Source organism: Hylobates moloch, unplaced genomic scaffold (genome assembly GCF_009828535.3).
Source record: "Hylobates moloch isolate HMO894 unplaced genomic scaffold, HMol_V3 SCAFFOLD_20, whole genome shotgun sequence".
Lineage (NCBI taxonomy): Eukaryota > Metazoa > Chordata > Mammalia > Primates > Hylobatidae > Hylobates > Hylobates moloch.
The window spans coordinates 18,893,201-18,913,752 of NW_026652295.1; the positions used below are offsets into that span (position 1 = coordinate 18,893,201).

At 36.3% G+C, this 20,552-nt stretch overlaps 1 non-coding gene across 1 annotated transcript; it reads right to left on the reverse strand.

Moving 5' to 3' along the window:
• Positions 1-17,445: 17,445 nt before the first annotated feature.
• Positions 17,446-17,548, reverse strand: LOC116460579 (U6 spliceosomal RNA). Its single transcript, XR_004245866.1, has one exon. It is a non-coding gene; the product is annotated as a U6 spliceosomal RNA (small nuclear RNA).
• Between the last annotated feature and the right edge of the window lie 3,004 nt (positions 17,549-20,552).

Sequence of the window (20,552 nt, forward strand, 5' to 3'; positions counted from 1 at the left end):
TCTTCAAGTTTGATGGTGGTGCCTATTTAGAATAGCAAAATTTCACCAAGCAGATTTCCTCCAGTTGTAGATAATTGTGAAAAGAATAAAAAATTAAGTGTGCAAAGAACATGAACAGACACTTCACAAAAGAAGACATTCATGTGGGGAAAATATGAAAAAAGATCATCATCACTGATCATTAGAGAAATGCAAATCAAAACCACAATAAGATGCCATCTCATGCCAGTCAGAATGGCAATTTTTAAAAAGTCAAGAAACAACAGATGCTGGTGAGGTTGTGGAGAAATAAGAACGCTTTTACACCGTTGATGGGAATGAAAATTAGTTCAACCATTGAGGAAGATGGTGTGGTTATTCCTCAAAGATCTAGAAGCAGAAATACCATTTGACCCAGCAATCCCATTACTGGGTGTATACCCAAAGGAATATAAATCATTCTACTATAAAGATACATGCACATATATGTTTATTACAGCACTATCCACAACAGCAAAGACATGGAATCAACCCAAATGCCCATCAATGATAGACTGGATAAAGAAAATCTGGTACGTAGACACCATGGAATACTATGAAGCCATAAAAAGGAACAAGATCATGTCCATTGCAGGGATACAGATGGAGCTGGAAGCCATTATCCTTGGCAAACTAATGCAGGAACAGAAAACCAAACACTGTGTGTTTTCTCTTATAAGTGAGAGCTGAACTATGAGAATCCATGGACACAGGGAGGGGAACAACACACACTGGGGCTCTCGGGGGATGTGGTAGGGGAAGCTAGACATCAGGAAAAATAGCTAATACATGCTGGGCTTAATACCTAGGTAATGGGTTGATAGGTGCAGCAAACCACCATGGCACACGTTAACCTATGTAACAAACCTGCACATCCTGCATATGTACCCTAGAACTTAAAATTTAAATTAACTTTAAAAATTAAAGCAGATTGTTAAGACAATCATACATATTTGAAATAAAAAATATTACATCTCGGGTAATATTAATATAGAAACATAATTAGGCAATGCCATAAAATATTGATGAATAAAGAGATATATTCATGAAGATTGAAAAGTTTTCAAAATGACTCGCTATAAAGCTATAATACATTAAAGTACAATGGAGCACTGCCTCCACCCAACTATTTTTTTCATTTATTACATTAAAAAAATAGTAAGATACTGCTGTATATAAACTACTATTCTGGACATGAGAGGAACATAAAAATAAATTAAGCAGTCTCTGCCTTCAACACTTATTTAGTGTTCAAATCTTATTCAACACTTATTTAGTGTTCAAATATACTCTAATTTGGGGGTTAGAAGCCTCAGAATCTGTGTCTGGCTCTGTCCATCCTTAGTTATATGTTGCCACCTTATCACAGTTTAACTTTGATTTATCCATCCTACTATTTTAGGATTTTATGAGATTCTATTCCTATTTAAGGTAAAAAGCTTTGTGCTTCCATTTCTGTACTTTTTTTCTCTTCATTGCCAGCTGAAAGAAAAGCCTCCAAGAAAACCTCCCTGCCCATGGTCTTCACTTATGTCGTTGGCTAGAGTGACTACCACTCAGCTACTCAGGAGTGAATTCTCTGTAGAAGATTCTCTTTGAAGGTCAGTAAAATTACACTGCATTGAATAGGGCTAACGTGTTTAATGTATTAATTACTAAATTGCTGCTGACTCTTCAAAGGGTTAGGGTTTTTAGTTTCTTTAAGAACTGCTTTAAAACAAAAGTATACAGTGGTTATCCTGGATGGAGCAATAAGCAACATTTTGCAATTTCCGACAACTAAAGGCACACTTGAGACTCCAGTCCTGTATCACAGGCATGAGGGTTACCATTACGAATAGAAAATGCAGCATTTCAGGGTTTGAGTAAGATGAGTTCCTACATTTCTTTTTTCTACTGATCAGATTAAGTCCCATTTAAATCATTGTTAGCTACCTGTCAGATTATCTCAGAAAGAGAACATATAGAAAAAAAATAAAGACAAAAAAAAGACAAGAATTTTCCAAACCCTGGGTTAGCTAAAAGTATAAAGTGTGATAAATGTGATGGGTTCTTTCTATTTGCTGTGACTCTAAATTATTCAGCAGCACTCTTGGACATAGAGAAAAATATACAAATCTTGAGTTTTTATGTTTGGTCTACTTAATGTCACAGGTTCTGTATAATGTGACAGCATTGCATAATGTACATTGGAAAAAATGCATTGTTCTATTCATTTCATTCTCATAAAGCTCAATTTCAAATCTTAGAGTGGAGGTAAATTTAGTGGCATTGTCCTAAAGGCTATTATTTGAATCTCTGCAACCTTGGGCATGCAGTATATGACTATTCACTAATAAAGTTATTTAGACTACAGGTCAGAAGGGTGTTCTGAAATCTATTTCAGAAGAATTACTGTAGAGTTTCCAGTTAGGAACATGGCAAAGTCTGAAGATTCTCTTGATACAAACTTTTAGAAACAGTTAATAAAACATAGCCAGACTCCTTTTAAATGCTTAGCTGAGCTTTCAGGAGTTAGAAGGTAATCTCTAGAAGCCAGAAAGAAAAGGGAATTTAAAAATCAGATAGTAGGACTTGGGCATACTCTGTGGCTGTCTTGTTTGGGGAAAGGGGAAGATTCTATCTTGGTCACTTATGGGCTGGTTTTTAGTATCCATGTGATGAGCAAACATAAGGCCACCCTCTATGTAAAAAAAGGAGTTGAGAAAGAAGGGAAGTACTGATACATGCTACAACATGGATGAAACTTGCAAACATTAGGCTAAAAACATTATGCTAAAAATTCAATGGACAACTTAAAGGAAAGATTAGACACAGCTGAGAGAATTTGTGAACTTACTATGGATCTAAGGAAATTGCACAGAATAAGGCACTGAAAATTACAACGTTAAAAAATATAAAGCAGTGATAAAGAGACTAACAGATAAAAATGAGGACTTTCAATATATGGCTAAGATAAGTTCCAAAAGAAAAGAAAGGAGGGAGATAATTTGCAAGGACACAATAGCCAAAATTTCTTAGAAAAGATGAAATACGTAAGTTCTCAGATTGAAGATGCATGTCCAGTGACTTTAAATGAGCATAAATAAAAATAAATCCACACCTAGACACATTATCGTGAAACCAAAGAGTACTAGAAAAGAGAAATGAATTTAAAAGCCACCAGAAGGCAGAGTAAATTATCTGCAAAGGGACAAAATTAAATAGATAACAGAAAATAGAGGCTACATGACAATGGAATTATATGCTGAAAATATTTACAGAAAATAATTGTCAAACAAGAATTTGTGTCTAACTAAACTATACTTTCTTAAAAGTGAGAAAAAAAATTGGCAAAAAGAAAGAAAATCTAAAGAAATGTACCACTTACAAATGTTCACTAAAAGAAATGCTAAGTAATATTTAATGAAAAAGATAATTGAGCCTAAATTGAAGGAGTAGATGCAATAAACAATACTAAACAAATCAATCAATGAGCAAGTATGGACTTCATAAAATAACACCAGCTAAATATAAGATAAAATGTAAATTAAAATATTACACATAATTACTCATATATGGCATGAGAGATTTACAGATTTAAAAATTTAGCTTCTTTTGTCTTGAAAAAGTTAAAGATAACCAATACTTAACTTTAGGTTAAGTTAAAGATTTCTTACTCAAATTTTACTCAAATAGGTAGCTATTAAGAAAATACAAACAAAATCTTTATTTTCAAAACCATTAGAAAAGGGAAAAAATGAAGACAAACAAAATTTAATACATTTAATAGGTACCCGTAAAGAAGGAAAAAAGCCAAGAAAAATGCAATAAATAACAGCATAAAAGTAGGAAGTAGAAACACAAACTCAAATAAATGTAGATAGACACAAACCAACAGCTGAAAAACAGGGATTCTCAGATTGGATTTAAAAAATTAAACCTAGCCATAGACAAATTAAATTAGGCACTGTTGATGCCCCTCATTCCACCTGAGTTCCCCCGCAGCTGTTACTTGTACCCTGACAGCTCCCCAAGTGTTCAGTTCCTGTGACTCTAATATCTCTGTACAGGATCTGTATGCTAAAAACTGCAAAACACTGATGAAATAAATTAAATCTATATAAAATGAAGAGATATATCATGTTCACCTATTTAATAACTTGATATTATTAACATGAAAATTTTTCTCAAATTTAAGTACAGATTTAATATGAACCCAATCAAAATCCCAAAGGAAAAATTTTGAAAAAGAACAAAGTTGGAGGATGCATACTATGTGATTTTACAATCTACTATAAGGATATAGTTATCAAGACTAAACTTATAGTATCAGAATAAACCCACACAAATATGCCCAACTGATTTTTACAAAGATACAAAGGCAACTCGTTGAAAAAACAGGCTTTTCAACAAATGTTACAAGAATAATTAGACACTTGTATTCAAAAAGCTAATCAACGTATACTCACAGCTATTACTGTAATTAAATTAGAATAGATCATAGGTATAAAAGTAAAAAATGTAAAACTGTAAAACTTTTTAAATAAATCAGAAAAAAAACTTTTGACCTTGGGCTAGGCAAAGAATTCTTAGCCACAATACCATAAGCACAACCAATAAAAGACAAAAAAAAGGTCATTTGGACTTCCTCATAATTAAAATGCTCTGTGAAAAACATAGAAGAATGAAAGGCAAACTACCAACTGAGAAAAAATATTTGCAAATCACATATCTGACAAAAGACTTGTATCCAGAATATATAAAAAACTATCAAAACTCAACAATAAGGAAACAAACCAATAAAAGAATGGACAAAAATCTGAATGGACACATTATCAAAAAAGTTGCAGATGACAAACACCTGAAGCACAATGAGAAACTGCTACACACTTATTAAATGGCTAATATTAAAAATTCATAAATAAGTAACTGACCATGCCAAGTGCTGGCAATAATATAGAGCAACTGAAACTCTCACAGAGTGCCTGTGGGAATGCAAAATTGTACCGTCACCATAAAAAGCCGTTCGATAGTTTCTTATAAAATAAAACACACTCGCTATACTGCTGAACAATTCCACTCCATTTGCCCAGTTAGAAACAGTCTATTGTATGTATATGAGCTTAGGATATGACAGAGCTGCCCTTACAAATCAATGGGGAAGGATGGGCTATTCAATTAAGTGGTGATAAAATAATTACTGATGTATGATAAGAGATGCAACTAGATCCTTACCTTGCATTGCAGCCATGCATGCACACACGCGCGCACGCACACACACAAATGGATTAAGGCCTAAATGTGAAGAGTTAACTCTGCAATTTTGGAATGAAATATAAAGAATAATGTACAATATTTGGGTCGAAGAGAATTTTTTTTAGGTTTTGTTTTCTGTTTTTGCCAGGATCTCACTCTGTCACCCAGGCTGGAGTGCAGAGGTATGATCTCGGCTCACTGCAAGAGATTCTCCAGCCTCAGCCTCCCAAGTAGCTGGGACTACAGGCATGCGCCACCATGCCTGGCTAATTTTTGTATTTTTTGTAGAGACAGGGTTTTGCCATGTTCCCCAGGCTGGTCTCAAACTCCTGAGCTCAAAGCAATCCACCCGCCTCGGCCTCCCAAAGTACTAGGATTGTAGGTGTGAGCCATCGCACCAGACATGAGGATTTTTATATAAACACTACACCACAATAAGATTAAAAAAAGATGCTAAATCTGACCATTGCAACTAAAAAATTTCAATGTGAAAAAGATTCTTTAACAAAGGAGAAACAAACAAAAAAGATTATAGATTGGGAGATTTTGTAGTATTATTTTGTAGAATTCTATGTTCTATATTATACAAACACAAACAAATAATACTATCCAGGACATAGGAAGAAATCTCTAAAAAAAAAAAAAAAAAACAAGAAACAAAAATTTCAGTCAAACAGTGAGCAAAGGATATAAATTTAAATGTTATAAAACCCTGAATAGCTGTTAATTTATAAAATACACATATTTATATTTAGTCCTTCAGGGAAAAAAATTCATGAAAAAAATCTGTGGTTTATTAATACAATGGAATACTATATAGCAGTTTAAATAGATGAACATATATCTACACAAACCTTAAAACATATTGTAGAGTGAAAAAAATAAGTTGCAAAAGGACGCTTTCAGGGGAACATCAAAAATATACAATTTTAAATCATATTGTAAGTTTTCATGCATTTATAGTTTCAAAAACATTTAAAAATGCCTGGGAAAAGTTCACATCAATTTCTCAAAAGTGTCTTCCTCTGAGGGTGAAAATGTAGATATAGCTGTAGAGTGCTGTTTGTATAAAATCTGTGTGTATGCGTGTCTGTGTGTGTGTGTTATGAAAGTGAGAGAGAGAAAGAAGAGAAGAGAAAGAGTTGAACTAAACACAGCAAATGTTAACAACTATTTAAACTTGGTGTTGCATATATTTTCCATGTGTTTGAATTTTTTATAATTTTTAAACAATTTATTTAGAGAATCACAGCATTTCATGCATGTTTTAAACAATGTCAAAATTATTACAGCACTCAGTTATCCTCCCAAATAGCTCCATAAAAGGGCAACATTCTTATGTGCTTCTGCAAAATAAACTTTATTCCTATTTCGTATATGACTCTTGTTTAAAGATTGAAGTAAGCCCGGCACAGCGGTGGGTGCCTATAATCTCACCCACCCGGAAGGCTGGGGCAGGGGGATCCTGCAGCCCAGGAGTTCAAGAACAGCCTGAGCAACAGAGGAAAATTTTGTCTCAAAAAGAGAAAAAAAAAATAGATTGGAGTAAAACACTGAGCTTTAATATCATTAAGAATTAAATTCATATCATTAAGAATTTCCAGACAGACATGGGTGCTTACGCCTGTAGTCTCAGCATTTTGAGAGGCCAAGGTAGGAGGATTATTTGAGGCCAGGAGTTCGAGGCCAGCCTGGGAAAGAGGGAGACCCTGTTTCAAAAATAATAATAATAATAATTTCCCAGGAGGAAAAGGGGCTATAGTTTAAGACTAAAGCTATATCACTTATGACCTGTCTCTTCAATGTTCTTATCTCTATTTAATTATTGGGCATTGTATATTCTTTCAGCAAATATTAGAGTAACATTCTAAGAACATTTCTTCCTTTTGCCTGAGGGGGCAGAGCCTTAGGTAAAGCAATGAGATTAGGACTGGAAACTAAGGAAAGTCAAGATTTTAATTGTATGCCCCAGTCTAGTTGCCCCCACCGATGCCCACAATTTATAAGAAGTTTTCAAAGCTGTACCCAGGAAATGATATTCAGAAAAGTCTTCATGTTTCCTCCACTTCTTGCAGGATGCCATGAATTATTTAATCTTCTAGAATTCCTTAAGCTTCTTTTTGCAAAAAAAGTTTTCCCTCTACTTTGACAGTCATATCACTTTTTTTTCTTCCGGTGCCTTCATGAAACTCTTGATGTGAAAACCTCGCCTTCCTAGACAACTGGTATTCGAAATGAAAAGCTGCATGGGTCTTGTCAGCCTCCATCTTACACTATTTAATTTTCACTCTGGAGTTCACAAAATGGCCATTTCTATAATGCATTTCATGTTTCCGGATAGAGAAGATTGCTAGCACAGTAAATATCCATCTAAGCCTCTTTCTCATCAACAAAACATGTCATTTGTAGTACCCACACATCAACAGAACTTCCTCAAGCCTGCCACTATTGCTTTTTCATAATTATATTTTATAATCCTCCTTTACACACGAGAGCTCAATTCACTTCCTCCTACAATGCATTAGCATCCTCTTCAAATCCATTAGTGGTATCACAAGCTCCACAGCATCATTCCCTCTTCAAAATATTTTATTATTAAGTTACTGTACTGCGAGCTGGGAGTCTATGAATATTTAAGCAAGGCATCGTATGTTTATGTACACTCTGCCAAGACAAAAAAAAAGCCTATTCACCCTAATATTTTGGCAGTGGATTAAAAGCTGCTATGTACCTTAAGAAAAATGTTTGCTGAAGTTGCAAATGATTGTTAAAAATAAGTAAATAATTTATTTTTAGAAATTCTTCATGATTTAATCCTTACCTGTTCTTCAGTCTGCAAATGAAGTGTCAGTGCTAGCTAGCAGCAGGGATAGGAACAGGCAAACTGACTCTAGTATTCCAAGACACGCGGACAGTCCTCAGCACTGAAAACTCATTTCAGTTTTGCTGGCTCTACTTCACTTTTTAGCATTTGAAACTCATCAGCTCTACGTATCATTGGTTATGTTACCATAACCAACGTTATTGTTTCTAATTCTCTAAGCTATACTACTCTCTTGAGTTAATTTGGAACATGGATAGCCACTAATATCCATTCACTTCATCTGGAATAATTATATGATTTGATGCACTGCATACTTGAGATGCAAAGACACAAAAAGGAGAAAGGGACTGCAGAAGTAACACCAATGTCCATCAATAGATGAACAAAAATGAATAAACAAATATGGCATAGCCATACCCTGGAATATTTTTTGGCAATAAAAATAAACAAAGTACTGATACATGCTACAACATGGATGAAACTTGAAAACATCATGCTAAGGAAAAGAAGCCAGTCACATACACAGACACAGACACACACAAACACACACACACACACAACATGAATTATATAATGAATTCATAGGAAATGTCCAGAATAGGAAAATCTATTAGTGGTTATTTAGGACTATGGGTCTCAGAGTGGGGGATAAGAGACAAGGGGGTGATAGCTAAAGGGTAGAGGGTTTCTCTTTGCGATGATGAAAACATTCTAAAATTGACTTTGGGGATGGTTGCACATATCTGTTAACTATACTAAAAACCATAGAATTGTCCAGTTTACATGAGTAAATTGTATCACGCATAAATTATATCTCAATAAATTTCTTTTAGAAAATGAATTTAGTAATTAATTTCATTTTCTGAACAAAAAAGGCATGAATTAATTCATTAGTTACACCGTCTTGAACCCTTGCCATCAGGTTCTCAAGGTGTGTGTGGAAAGGGAGGTGGGATAGGAAGAGTATTGATGTACGAGATGGCAAGGAAGGGATGACCTAGAGCAGAATCACTGTGCAGTTTATTAAACTACATGCACCTCTTCTCCCTACAGACAGAGTGCAGTTCCCCATCCCTATGTCAGGAACCACCGCTCCATGAGGAAGCTATTGATGGTGATGGGTCATCTATCTAAAAGAGCGGCTGAAAATGTCTGTGCTACTGATGGTATCAATAAGGTGCTAACAACAATAAACAAAAGCAAGGATCAACATTAGAGATTTATTTAAGGAAACGGTAGCTACCATGCTATTATTTAACAAAGATAAGTGGCAACCTGTTTCTCTTTAGCAATGTTTGACCTTATTCCATATAGGTTAATGCTCACAATAAGGCAGCGGGGGGGATGGGGGGCATTTTGTTAAGCCAAATCAAGCTGGCAATGTTTATGTCAAGCCTGATCCACAAAAAAAGTTTCCGAAAGAAACATGATGTGGAGAGATGAAATCATTGTGTAAAACAAATAAATGCTAACTTTATGAAGCCTTGTGTATTAGGTTTCCTTCCCTGTTTGATTTTTTCTTTTGATGTTGAGTCTTCTTGAAACCATCCTCCCTTTGTTCCTTTGACACTGTGTCAGCTACTGCTGCCCCTTTTCAAATGATACCTAACTCTTGCATAGTATTTATTATGTGTCAATAACTGTTCTAAGGGTCTTATTTACCCCATGTAATCCTCTCAACAACTCTGTGATATGGTACTATTAACTCTATCTTTAAACATGAGGAAATTCAAGGGCAGAAGTTTAAGTAACCTTTCACTTATACTCTTTCTGCCCCATCTTGAAGTGGCTTCTGACTCCTTCATGGAACGTGGGCCAGGGGAAATAGGAGTTTTCATTCAACTGATAATTGTTGTGAGTTGGCATCCCACACTGAAAGTCAGGAGGGTGGTGAGAAGTATCTCTCTCAGGGGTTGTTTTGTGGGTTCTTGGAGACTCCTATCACTGGGAGAACTTTCACCTGCAGTTCCCTTGAGGCTGGCAATGCAATGATCCTCGGTTACCACTGCCTCTGCTCCTGTACTCAAGGAATTAGACAGATTGGGTCTGTTTGGTGAAGTCTGTTTCCTTCTTCAAAGATGATCTGACCTTAGAATCTGAGATCATCTCAAGCTGATGTTCTTTCTCTTACTTGTCCCAAATTTAATGCACAGGAAACATTCATTTGTCTCAGCAGCACCTGCTAATTCAGGCTATATAACACTGCAGTCACTTCTTGCTCAGCTTTTCCAGTGGAAGTCAGCCAGTGGATCCCATGCCTGTTAAATGTCTTAGGTAGGAGTTGGATTGTCCCCTGGGTCTTCTCACTTTGAGGAACATGCATCAATCCTCAGGATTATCTCAATGAGTCCTTTCTTAGTAAGTTGAGGAACTGAACTCAATTAATATCTCTTATTGTGATGAGGTGGGAAAGAAGAACTCACAGAACCCATGTCGGTCTCCCTAAAAATTCTCTCTCTCTACATGTTCCCCTTTCTGGACCCTTTTATATCCTTTATTTTTAGGGAGGGAGTTAAATGTTTTCTATATGTTTTTTGCCACCCACTTTTAAACTCTTAGTTTAGCACCACTTCATTTTGGAGACATAAAATGGTGTCTGAAACATCTATTTTATGTATATGTTTATATATAACATAAAGGTATCTTCATGTTTATTTCTGTTTCCTCTATAGAACTATTTGTTCACTGATGGCGTGAACCAGTTCTGTTGTATTCACCATACCAGGTGAATACCTACGTAATAGGCATTCGTACAATATTTGTGCAGTGAATGAATGCGTAAACATATATTTTTTACTTATTCATACAAATATAGAGAGATAGCTCAGAAAGACACACTACCCAGCTCTAACCATGAAGCCATATGGTCCCAAAAGCAATTATCATTTTTTTCTACCAAAAAAATTGTTTTTTACATTTTTGAGCCTTTCCTGTAAAGCCATCAGTTAAGTAACAAACATTATTTTCAGAGTTCTACACAGTTCTGCCAAAATGTCAATCACGCCGTTACACAAACAGGCACTTTTTAAAATAAAGCAATTTACAATACAATTGTATACTAAGTGCCATGAATTCTCAGCTGTACAAAAATATCTGGCCTCTCTGCTAATGAAATGAAGGAAAATATAATTGACAGTTATCTTATGAGATTTCATTGTAATGCACATGATGTTATAATAAATCTGGTTACTGGAAATTCTGTGGTACACTGTTTAAAGGATATTAATTGATTGCCTTGGAGTCAGCTTATTTTGAAATTCCTGTTGGCGAGCTTTGACACCAATGTACTATACATATGAAGTAGGTTATAACAGGTCTTTTCTAAGCCCAATGCATATGATCAGTGAAATAGGAGTTTTATAAAAACCTCTGTTACCATCTATGGCCAATTTATAACAGATGTGACAATAAAAATTACAATGTGAAACTAATAAAAAGATTCTCCATATTAGCCTTTCCATGGTACCTTTTCTGGATTAGTAATTCTGGATCAAATAAAGGAAAACTAACCCTCTGCAAAACAAAACCACTCAAAAATTTTTTAAAATGAAATAAAACAAATTTTTAATATGAAATAATTTGACAATTGTGTCAAATTTGTTTAACTTTTAAAATGTAGGGGCTTTGGGCTGGGTATGGTGCCTCACGCCTGTAATCCCAGCATTTTGGGAGGCCGAGGCAGGTGGATCACGAGGTCAGGAGATCGAGACCATCCTGACTAACACGGTGAAACCCTGCCTCTACTAAAAATACAAAAAATTAGCCGGGCATGGTGGCACACGCCTGTAGTCCCAGCTACTCAGGAGGCTGAGGCAGGAGAATCACTTGAACCTGGGGCGCAGAGGTTGCAGTGAGCCGAGATCGCGTCAAAGAAAGAAAGAAAGAAAGAAAGAAAGAAAGAAAGAAAGAAAGAAAAGAAAGAAAGAAAGAAAGAAAGAAAGAAAGAAAGAAAGAAAGAAAGAGAAAGAAAGAAAGAAAGAAAGAAAGAAAGAAAGAAAGAAAGAAAGAAAGAAAGAAAGAGAAAGAAAGAAAGAAAGAAAGAAAGAAAGAAAGAAAGAAAGAAAGAAAGAAAGAAAGAAAGAAAGAAAGAGGAAAATGTAGGGGCATTGTTGGTTTGATTTTAAGAAAACAAATGTGAGGGTACTGTTTTTTCCACTGTTGCTGTTTTTACAGCAACACCCTAACGAGATTCATTAACATAAAAGTTGGGTGGAGGTTTAGAGCATGCTTCAGAGAGAATCTTCAAAATTTGTGAACATCAAGTTAGCAAAGTAAGTTGTGAACATCAAGGAAGAACATCAAGTTAGGAAAGTAAGTTGTGAACATTGTAATCTAAAGTACTCAGAAATACCTATACTTAAAGTAAAAATTTCATTCAAACATACAAACTTAATTCAAGTAACATATAGAAAAATATGTAGATGTTTTAATAAACTTATTTTTATTCTTCCAGTCATGTCTTTGATAGAGTGTAGACATAATTTGGGTTCTGAAACCAGGCATTGGCAGATGCACAGAGCAGGGGCTGGAAAGAAACAAGGAAGGAGCATCCAGATGTAACATGATGGGGAGGAGCAACTGGGCAGCGCCCACCAGAGGTGGCTACAAAAGGATGGAATGCTTGAATGGTCTTCAAGGTTCCATCCTTGCTGCTCACCTTCCTCACCTGGTATCCTTTCATGGTTGAATGCATCCATTCCCTGGAGTAGCAGAGACTGAGAGTGGCCTTCAAATATTCACTGTTCTCCCATATTTTGTTGTACACCAGTCTGTAATTTTTAATCAAAATTAGCTAAAAAATTATCTTAGCTAATTTTAATTAAAATTAGCTAAAAGATATTGCACTTTTCAAGTGTATGGGTGAGCTTAATAATGTTTAACCATGGCTTTATTAAGTGAATGCTTGGGTCTTCAACATTAAATTCAACTTATTTCACATTAATGTTTGCAAATACATTATCATCAATTCTTACATATTTCACATCAATCAACTTGAAGTGCAGAAGGCTTGCACTCAAATAACTCTTCTGCGGTGACAAAGAAGCCCAAGACTTGAGTCCAAGTCTCTAACCAACAATGACTATATCAACACTGGTGAACTCATATGAGGGAACTTCAAGGTTGGGAGGTGCAGGCCCCTTCCTAATCCTGCCAAAAGCATCATAGTGTGACCCATGGCAAGGGCAGAAATAACTAACAGAATCTCCTGCAAATGCAGTGAGTACATAACCAAGGCAAATGTAAACACTTATCAGGATAACCTGCTTTAAGTTATGGGGTACATGTCCAGAACGTGCAGGTTTGTTACATAGGTATACATGTGCCATGGTGGTTTGCTGCACCCATCAACCCGTCATCTACATTAGTATTTCACCTAATGCTATCCCTCCCTTAGACCCCCACCCCCTGACAGGTCCCGGTGTGTGATGTACCCCTCCCTGTGTCCTTGTGTTCTCATTGTTCAACTCCCACTTATGAGTGAGAACATGCGGTGTTTAGTTTTCTGTTCTTGTGTTAATGATGGTTTCCAGCTTCATTCATGTCCCCGCAGAGGACATGAACTCATCCTTTTTTATGGCTGCATAGTATTCCATGGTGTATATGTGCCACATTTTCTTTATGCAGTCTATCACTGATGGTATCACTGCAGTCTTTCAACTGCAGCTTCCTAGTCAGTTTCCTTCTTGGTTCTATGGCCCACAAACAGGAGTTTGCCTCTTCCACTGAAAGCCATATTCTTGCCTTCTGGAATATTGAATAACTTGAATTTGATTTTGACATGGCCAACACATCAGCAGAAGCCCTCGCGCTGGGAACAAACTACGGGAAGACATTGTTGGCACCATATGCAACAGTAGCTGTTGCAGTTGACAAATAAGCGAAGCCTTTTCTAGCCTTGCTGTTCTTTTTTGAAGACTTTGTACTATCTAAAACTTCAGTGCAATGCTACCCAGAAAAGGCAAGCACTTTGATGTTCATAAGGGAAAAATGAACAGAAGCAGGGACATTGAGGCCCAAGTCCTGGCCACTCAGCGGCTCCCGGCACAGGAAGGGCCGCTTCATGTCCAGCACAGGCAGCTCCAGGGCAGCAGGCACCGCAGCCCACACCAGGGGCTGCAGTGCACCTGCCACTTCATGACACGTGGCCAACAGGATAGGCGCTAATCTACATTTATAACAGAACTCCAACTAGCTGGGCATATATCCATCCAGTTAAATTACTACATTACCCAGAATCCCATGACTTGACTATGTTCTAGTCAACGAGAAATAAACAGAAGTGTGGTGCTTTCAAGGAGTTTTTTTTGAAAGGAAGATCACAGCCCTCTTTTCTTCTCCAAATTGCAACCCATAACAACACACAAAGATATGAATGTTAGAACTCTGGCAGCAGCTTTTGCCCTAGGTAGCTGAGAAGTGAGCTAGAAAGAGACAAAATTGTTGTAGGGTTATGATTCTCTCTCTGAATTATATATCTCCAAAATTCTTTTAGGTGAGATAGAAATGCATTTTTGTCTTCATTAAGTCACTGTTACATGCAGTACATGTAGTAAAATCGAATCCTAACTCATAAGTGTGGCTTTAGGACACAACTCCAAAATCAATGCTCCAAACCCTGCTTTCTTCCCAAAGATTATGGCCTAAATATCCAGCCACCTTCTGGATAGCTTTATCTGAATATATCAACACTCCCCTAACACACACACAAAAAAAAAACTTAGCAAGAATAAAACACAACTTATATTTCCTCCAAAATATGCTCTTTATGCTGTATTTCCTAGCTCAATTTGAAGGAAGATTCAACCATTTATTTGCTGAGTGACATATCAGGGGAATCTTTTTGCTTCCCATTCCTTCCCATCTGCCAGTAACCAGCATTCCTCCTGCAAGATGTCTGGGATCTTCTTACCAGCAGCTATCACATATTGCTCTCTCCATCCCATTGTCACCATTCTGGTTTTGACCCTTACGAAGACTTGCCTGAATCATAGTAACAGCCTCTTAACTGGTGTGCCTGCCTCTAGTTTCAACTCTACTAACAGCCTTCTACGATCATATATGAAAATCTAATAGCACCATTTCCTGGCTTAAAATCTTTTCATGGCTCTCATTAAGGATGGAAAAAAGCCAAGTTCCTTGGCATGGTATTCACGGCCCTTTTAGGATCTAGCCAGCACTGAGTCCCCTAAAGCAAATCCTGATATACCTCTTTTTACTCTCTTCTCCTATTGCCCACTAAAGCAATACTCAGTCTCTGGAAAGCTAGGCTTTTCCAGTCCCCAGCACCTTTGTCATAGCATTCTCTTCATCTGGAATGAGTTTTCCCCTACTTACATGTCCAAATAATTCACCTAAATATACAGTTCAGGTGACAACATTGCTGTGAAGCTGTCACTGATGTCTGCCCAATAAAATTCATATATACTTTTAAACTTGTACCTTGAAAGTTGCATGGCAATTGTTTATTTGCACACTTGACTCCGATGATAAACTGTGAAGTTGTTAAATTAAGGATTATGTCTATTCATCTTGGCAGTCCCACCTGAAAAATAATAGGTATTTATTCCAATGGTAATAATAATAATAGCCAACTCTAATTGAGAATATCCTATACAGTGACACCTTTGTAAGTACTTTATTTGTATCTCAATTAATTACCAATGAGGAAGCACTATTACTATTTTACATGTAAAAACAAGCAAACAAAGGCACAAACGCAAAAAGTAACGTACACAGCTAGAGAGTTAGGCTTCGGATCTAGGAAGCCAGCTTCATATCTGTGCATTTAACCTTGGAATGGCTACATGAGGATGCTCCCAAATAAGCATCTTTGCTTTCTTCTAATCTTTCTCAAATTGTCCAAGACCTTATGAGGTTCAAAAATAGATGCTAAATCTATGAGTAGAGAGTGGAGGTCAAAAGAAATGTATTCATATTTGCTAGAAAAAAAAATGGATTGCCCAACGTAGAGATTTCCAAACATAGAAGATGATCAGAACTCCCTAGGGAACTTTGTAAAATAGGCATTCCCGGTCCCAACCAAGATCTAGTAAATCGGCATCCCGAAAGTTAAAGGAAAATTTGTTTAAAGTAAATACAAAATTTCTGGGAATTTTAAGCAATGTGTTGCTATTTAGACTCAAGTCCAGAAATATATTTACATACTATGACTCCAAAATTCCCCAAACGTGCAAGTCTAATTTATTAAAATGTGAAATTAGCTACCTTGGCATTGCTCATTCTCAGTGAACCCATGCTGGCTCCTAGTGACCATTCCTCCACAAACTGTCCCTTCCATAACCTACTACAGAGGGTTGCAGGATTATCAGTGTGCAGTTTTGCAACTTTAAAACATATATTTTGTCTCCTGTATGATGATTGAGGTAACATTTTCCATTCAACAGTATTTCCTTTCTCCCTAAATTTTCAAAATATTTCTGGCAGTAATTCTACAAGTTACTTCTGTATCTTAGGGTGTGATGGATCTAAATCCAGTGTGTGGAACTCATTTCAAAGAACTGGGCATTTTCTTCCTCTTAGCCATGTTTGTCCTATTCTTTCAAAATGATAGAGAATTTAATAGTTATTCTTTAAAATATTATTTTATGTTGATATGACTTCATATTAATTTAAAACATGTTTTTTAGTGTTAACTGTTTTATTCATATTTTATTTTAAATACATTTCTTCATGTAAATGTACTGAAGAACAAGCAATTCAGACAAAAGCACTATGAGGAGGGAAAGAATGTATATATCACATAAGATGTGGAGAGATATAGGCTATAGCTTAAATGCTTGACTTCCTTTAGCCTGTACGATACAAGTTTAATTGAATTTTGTTAGTTAAAAAAAAAATGTTTCATGGACAGATTAGTGTCAGAATTAGAACACAGATCTTCTGATTCTTAAACTGAGACCCTTCTCCCCTTATCACCTAAGTGGTTTTCAATGGAGTATAATGCACATACAACACAAGTTTGAGCATTTCTTCAGTTAGAATGATTGTGTCTGACAACCAAGGTTCAAAGGCAGAAAATATCCATTACAAATAAAGTGACTCTGGACAGGTCCCCTATCCTCCCTAAAATCCAGTTCCTCATCTTAAAGTTGTCCACATCTCATATTCTCACTATTTGTGTTTAATCAAATGAGTTAACACATATAGGGCTTTACACAGTGTCTGGGGATATTATTATTAGTCAGATGATATCCCTTAACATGAATACTAGAATGGCAATGACAGAAATAATTCTTGGCATAATTATCTGGTCTAAAACAATAGAACTTGTTCTATTTTCTGAAATCTTCCTTCTCATCCTTCTCAAATGTAATTGCTATATTTATTTTCATTGATTTCTTTTAAAATATGGAATGCTTTTTATGAATTTGCATGTCATTCCTGTGCAGGGACCATGCTAATCTTCTCTGTATCCAATTTTAGTATATGTGCTGCCAATACCAGCACTAATTGACATATTTAAATATATCTATTTTTTATATCTCACAGAATTTTTTGCCACAGCATTAGTATTTGGCATTTTGAACTAATCAAAAGCAGGATGCTTAAGAATTTAACTCAAATTAACATTAACATTGCCACTTTCACAGGGATGGTATAAAAAGTTATGATGTTGCTAAAGACTCAGCTGGATTCCCGTCAGTGCTAATAATGCTTGAACTTCATCAGTTGTTAGTGCAATTTAAAAATGCTTTCAACATTTCCTCACAAACCACACCTCCTCCTAAATAATTCCTCTTTGATCATTCCAAAGCATGTCTTTAACTTGCTGACTTCATCAGCTCATCAGACTGAATAGGACAAACAAGGAGAGGAACCTTGACCCCTCTCCCAGTCACATATCATCAGAATGCAGAGCTTCTACATTCTCCAAAGAGGAACAAGGGATTTACTTATAAGAAATAACTCCTGGCTGGGCGCAGTGGCTCACGCCTGTAATCCCAGCACTTCGGGAGGCCGAGGCAGGCGGATCACCTGAGGTCAGGAGTTTGAGACCAGCCTGATCAACATGGAGAAACCCTATCTCTACTAAAAATACAAAATTAGCCAGGTGTGGTGGCACATGCCTGTCATCCCAACTACTCGGGAGGCTGAGGCAGGAGAATCACTTGAATCCGGGAGGCAGAGGTTGCAGTGAGCAGAGATTGTGCCATTGCACTCCAACCTGGACAACAAGAGCAAAACTCCCTCTCAAAAAAACAAAAAGAAAGAAATAATTACCAAGTCCCTTAATATGAGACATGGCATTGGGTCTCCAATTATTGAAGAGCAAATTAAGCTTTATTTCATTTAACTTTTATTAAATCAATCACTTAATGTTTTAAAGTAAATGGAGTGGGTGTTTATGGTTGCATTGGGGGACAGCAAATGAAGAGTGTTCCACACAAATATTGATGGAGTCATCACTTTTTAAAAAATTAAAAATCAAGACTTGAAACGGTGCAGTACTGAATTTTTGTAATTAACTATAATAAAAGTCTAACAATCAGACATTTCTCTGCAGTAAATTTTACATCTCCCTTAAAAATTTCATACCTTTCATGTCCATTGTGACAGATCAGAGGAAAAGTTCGAGGGTTTATATAACACGTTAAATATAAAAGTTATCTAGCTTCAAGTGAAACTACTTTTTTATTCAAAATAATTCAACAATAACCCTTCATATATGATTGATCATTAAATCCATCAAAGACACGGTACAGGACAAAATTTTTATCACTACCTAGTAAAATCTGTCTAAAGAAATTCAAGTGAAAAGAAGGCATGATTAAAGTATTTCAGTTCCCTTTGGGGGTATGTAAATGTAGGTCAGTATGTTTCAGTGGTCAAAAAGAGGTTAATGCCAGCTCTAGACTTATTCAAAAGGTCCATTTGAGGTTATGATAATTTTGATAGCACGGTAATAATTTCCGGACATCCCCCCACCTCACCATTTTCCCAAACCTTGAGAAAGCCTATTGATTCTTCCCATATATGCCACTTTTACAAAGGAGCAGAGCCTTTGAAAGAAAAACATTTTTGGCTCTGTTAATGCTAGTGTATTCTTCCAGCCCAGTATTCAGAGTTCAGGACTGGACAGGCAATTACATGCAAATTTGTTGGGAGCTAGGAGGTTCATTTACTACATTCAACCCCATAAAGGAAGATCAATAGAAGTGCAAAACTTAATCCTAGATGAAAGCACCACGTTCAGGTAATGGTTATAGAGTTAAGGCCCTCAGAAGAATGTTAGGAATCAAAAGGGCATGCTAGAGAAAGGCATTATGCATAGTGCTTTTTTGAACCATATGGGAAAGACAACAGACAAAGTGAACCAAAGAGTTGGAACACAAGAAGGTAGACATGCAGTTCAACACAAATTGTTAGGGTTTTTCAAAAGATATGAATGAGGATTGGACCAATTAAAAATGGCTGCCTCGAAAACCTTTTGTTGGCTATTTAAAGAATAGTGGGGTACAAACAATTGCTCAAATGTAAACCATGCAAGCCATGCTTGCATTTAACTCTGAACTAAAAGGGGGACTCCTTACTGCTAGTTTTCCTGTCTCTTAGTTTTTGTGTGGGTTTTCCTGATGTCTCCCTCTGCCCGAGGCCAAATACTCTGTTGACATTTAATAAAAGTTATTGAGCAGTTCATAATAAATATCTAGAAGAATATATACATTAAGAATTATCGTCAATTTCATGGAAGACAGATAATGGAAAAGAACAGGGTGGGAACTACTTTGTGTTGTAGAGGCTAGCGATTGTTCTGATTGGTTGTTAAGTAATTTGAATATCACCACAGAGTATGAATGGGTATGTAGCCTGCATTACCAGAGGAAGATAAAAGTCCTTAAAGCATATAATTAGTCTTCATCAATACCAACTATCAATATCTTCAGAAAGAATTGTGGGGATACTCGACATGGTGTCCATTGGATTTTCAGAGGATCCTTGAATGATTTCCAAAATTCTCATGCACCAACTAAAATTGCATGCAAATTTTTATGTACATTTTGCCATTTACTGTTACCATTTACTGAAGAAAGAAGTCTTTAAGAAGATTTAGAAATTTTTTGAAACAGAAAAAAAAAAAAAGCCAGAGTCTCTAAAGAATAAGAAAATTGGCCAGCAATTTCTCTGTAGATTGATCTAGGTCTCCTAAGAAGGAGACGTCAAAGACAAGATTAAACATGCAAGGACTTTATTAGAGGAAATGTCTGTGAGAAAAAAATGGGGGAAGAGTCAGAAAGACAAAAAGACTCATTAGGCCAAGACGCAAGTCTGACCCTGAGAGAAGAGAGGAAAGAAATCACCCCTAGGCCATCATGTGGTCTATGGAAGGTTATAGGAGAGTTCCTGAAACAAATTTGGTCGTCAGTGGAGTTCCACATCTCACAAGAACAGGTATGCCTTGGTTATCTCTGCCATACTCAGTTTTGGGGAAACTGGTGGGAAGCATGGCCTC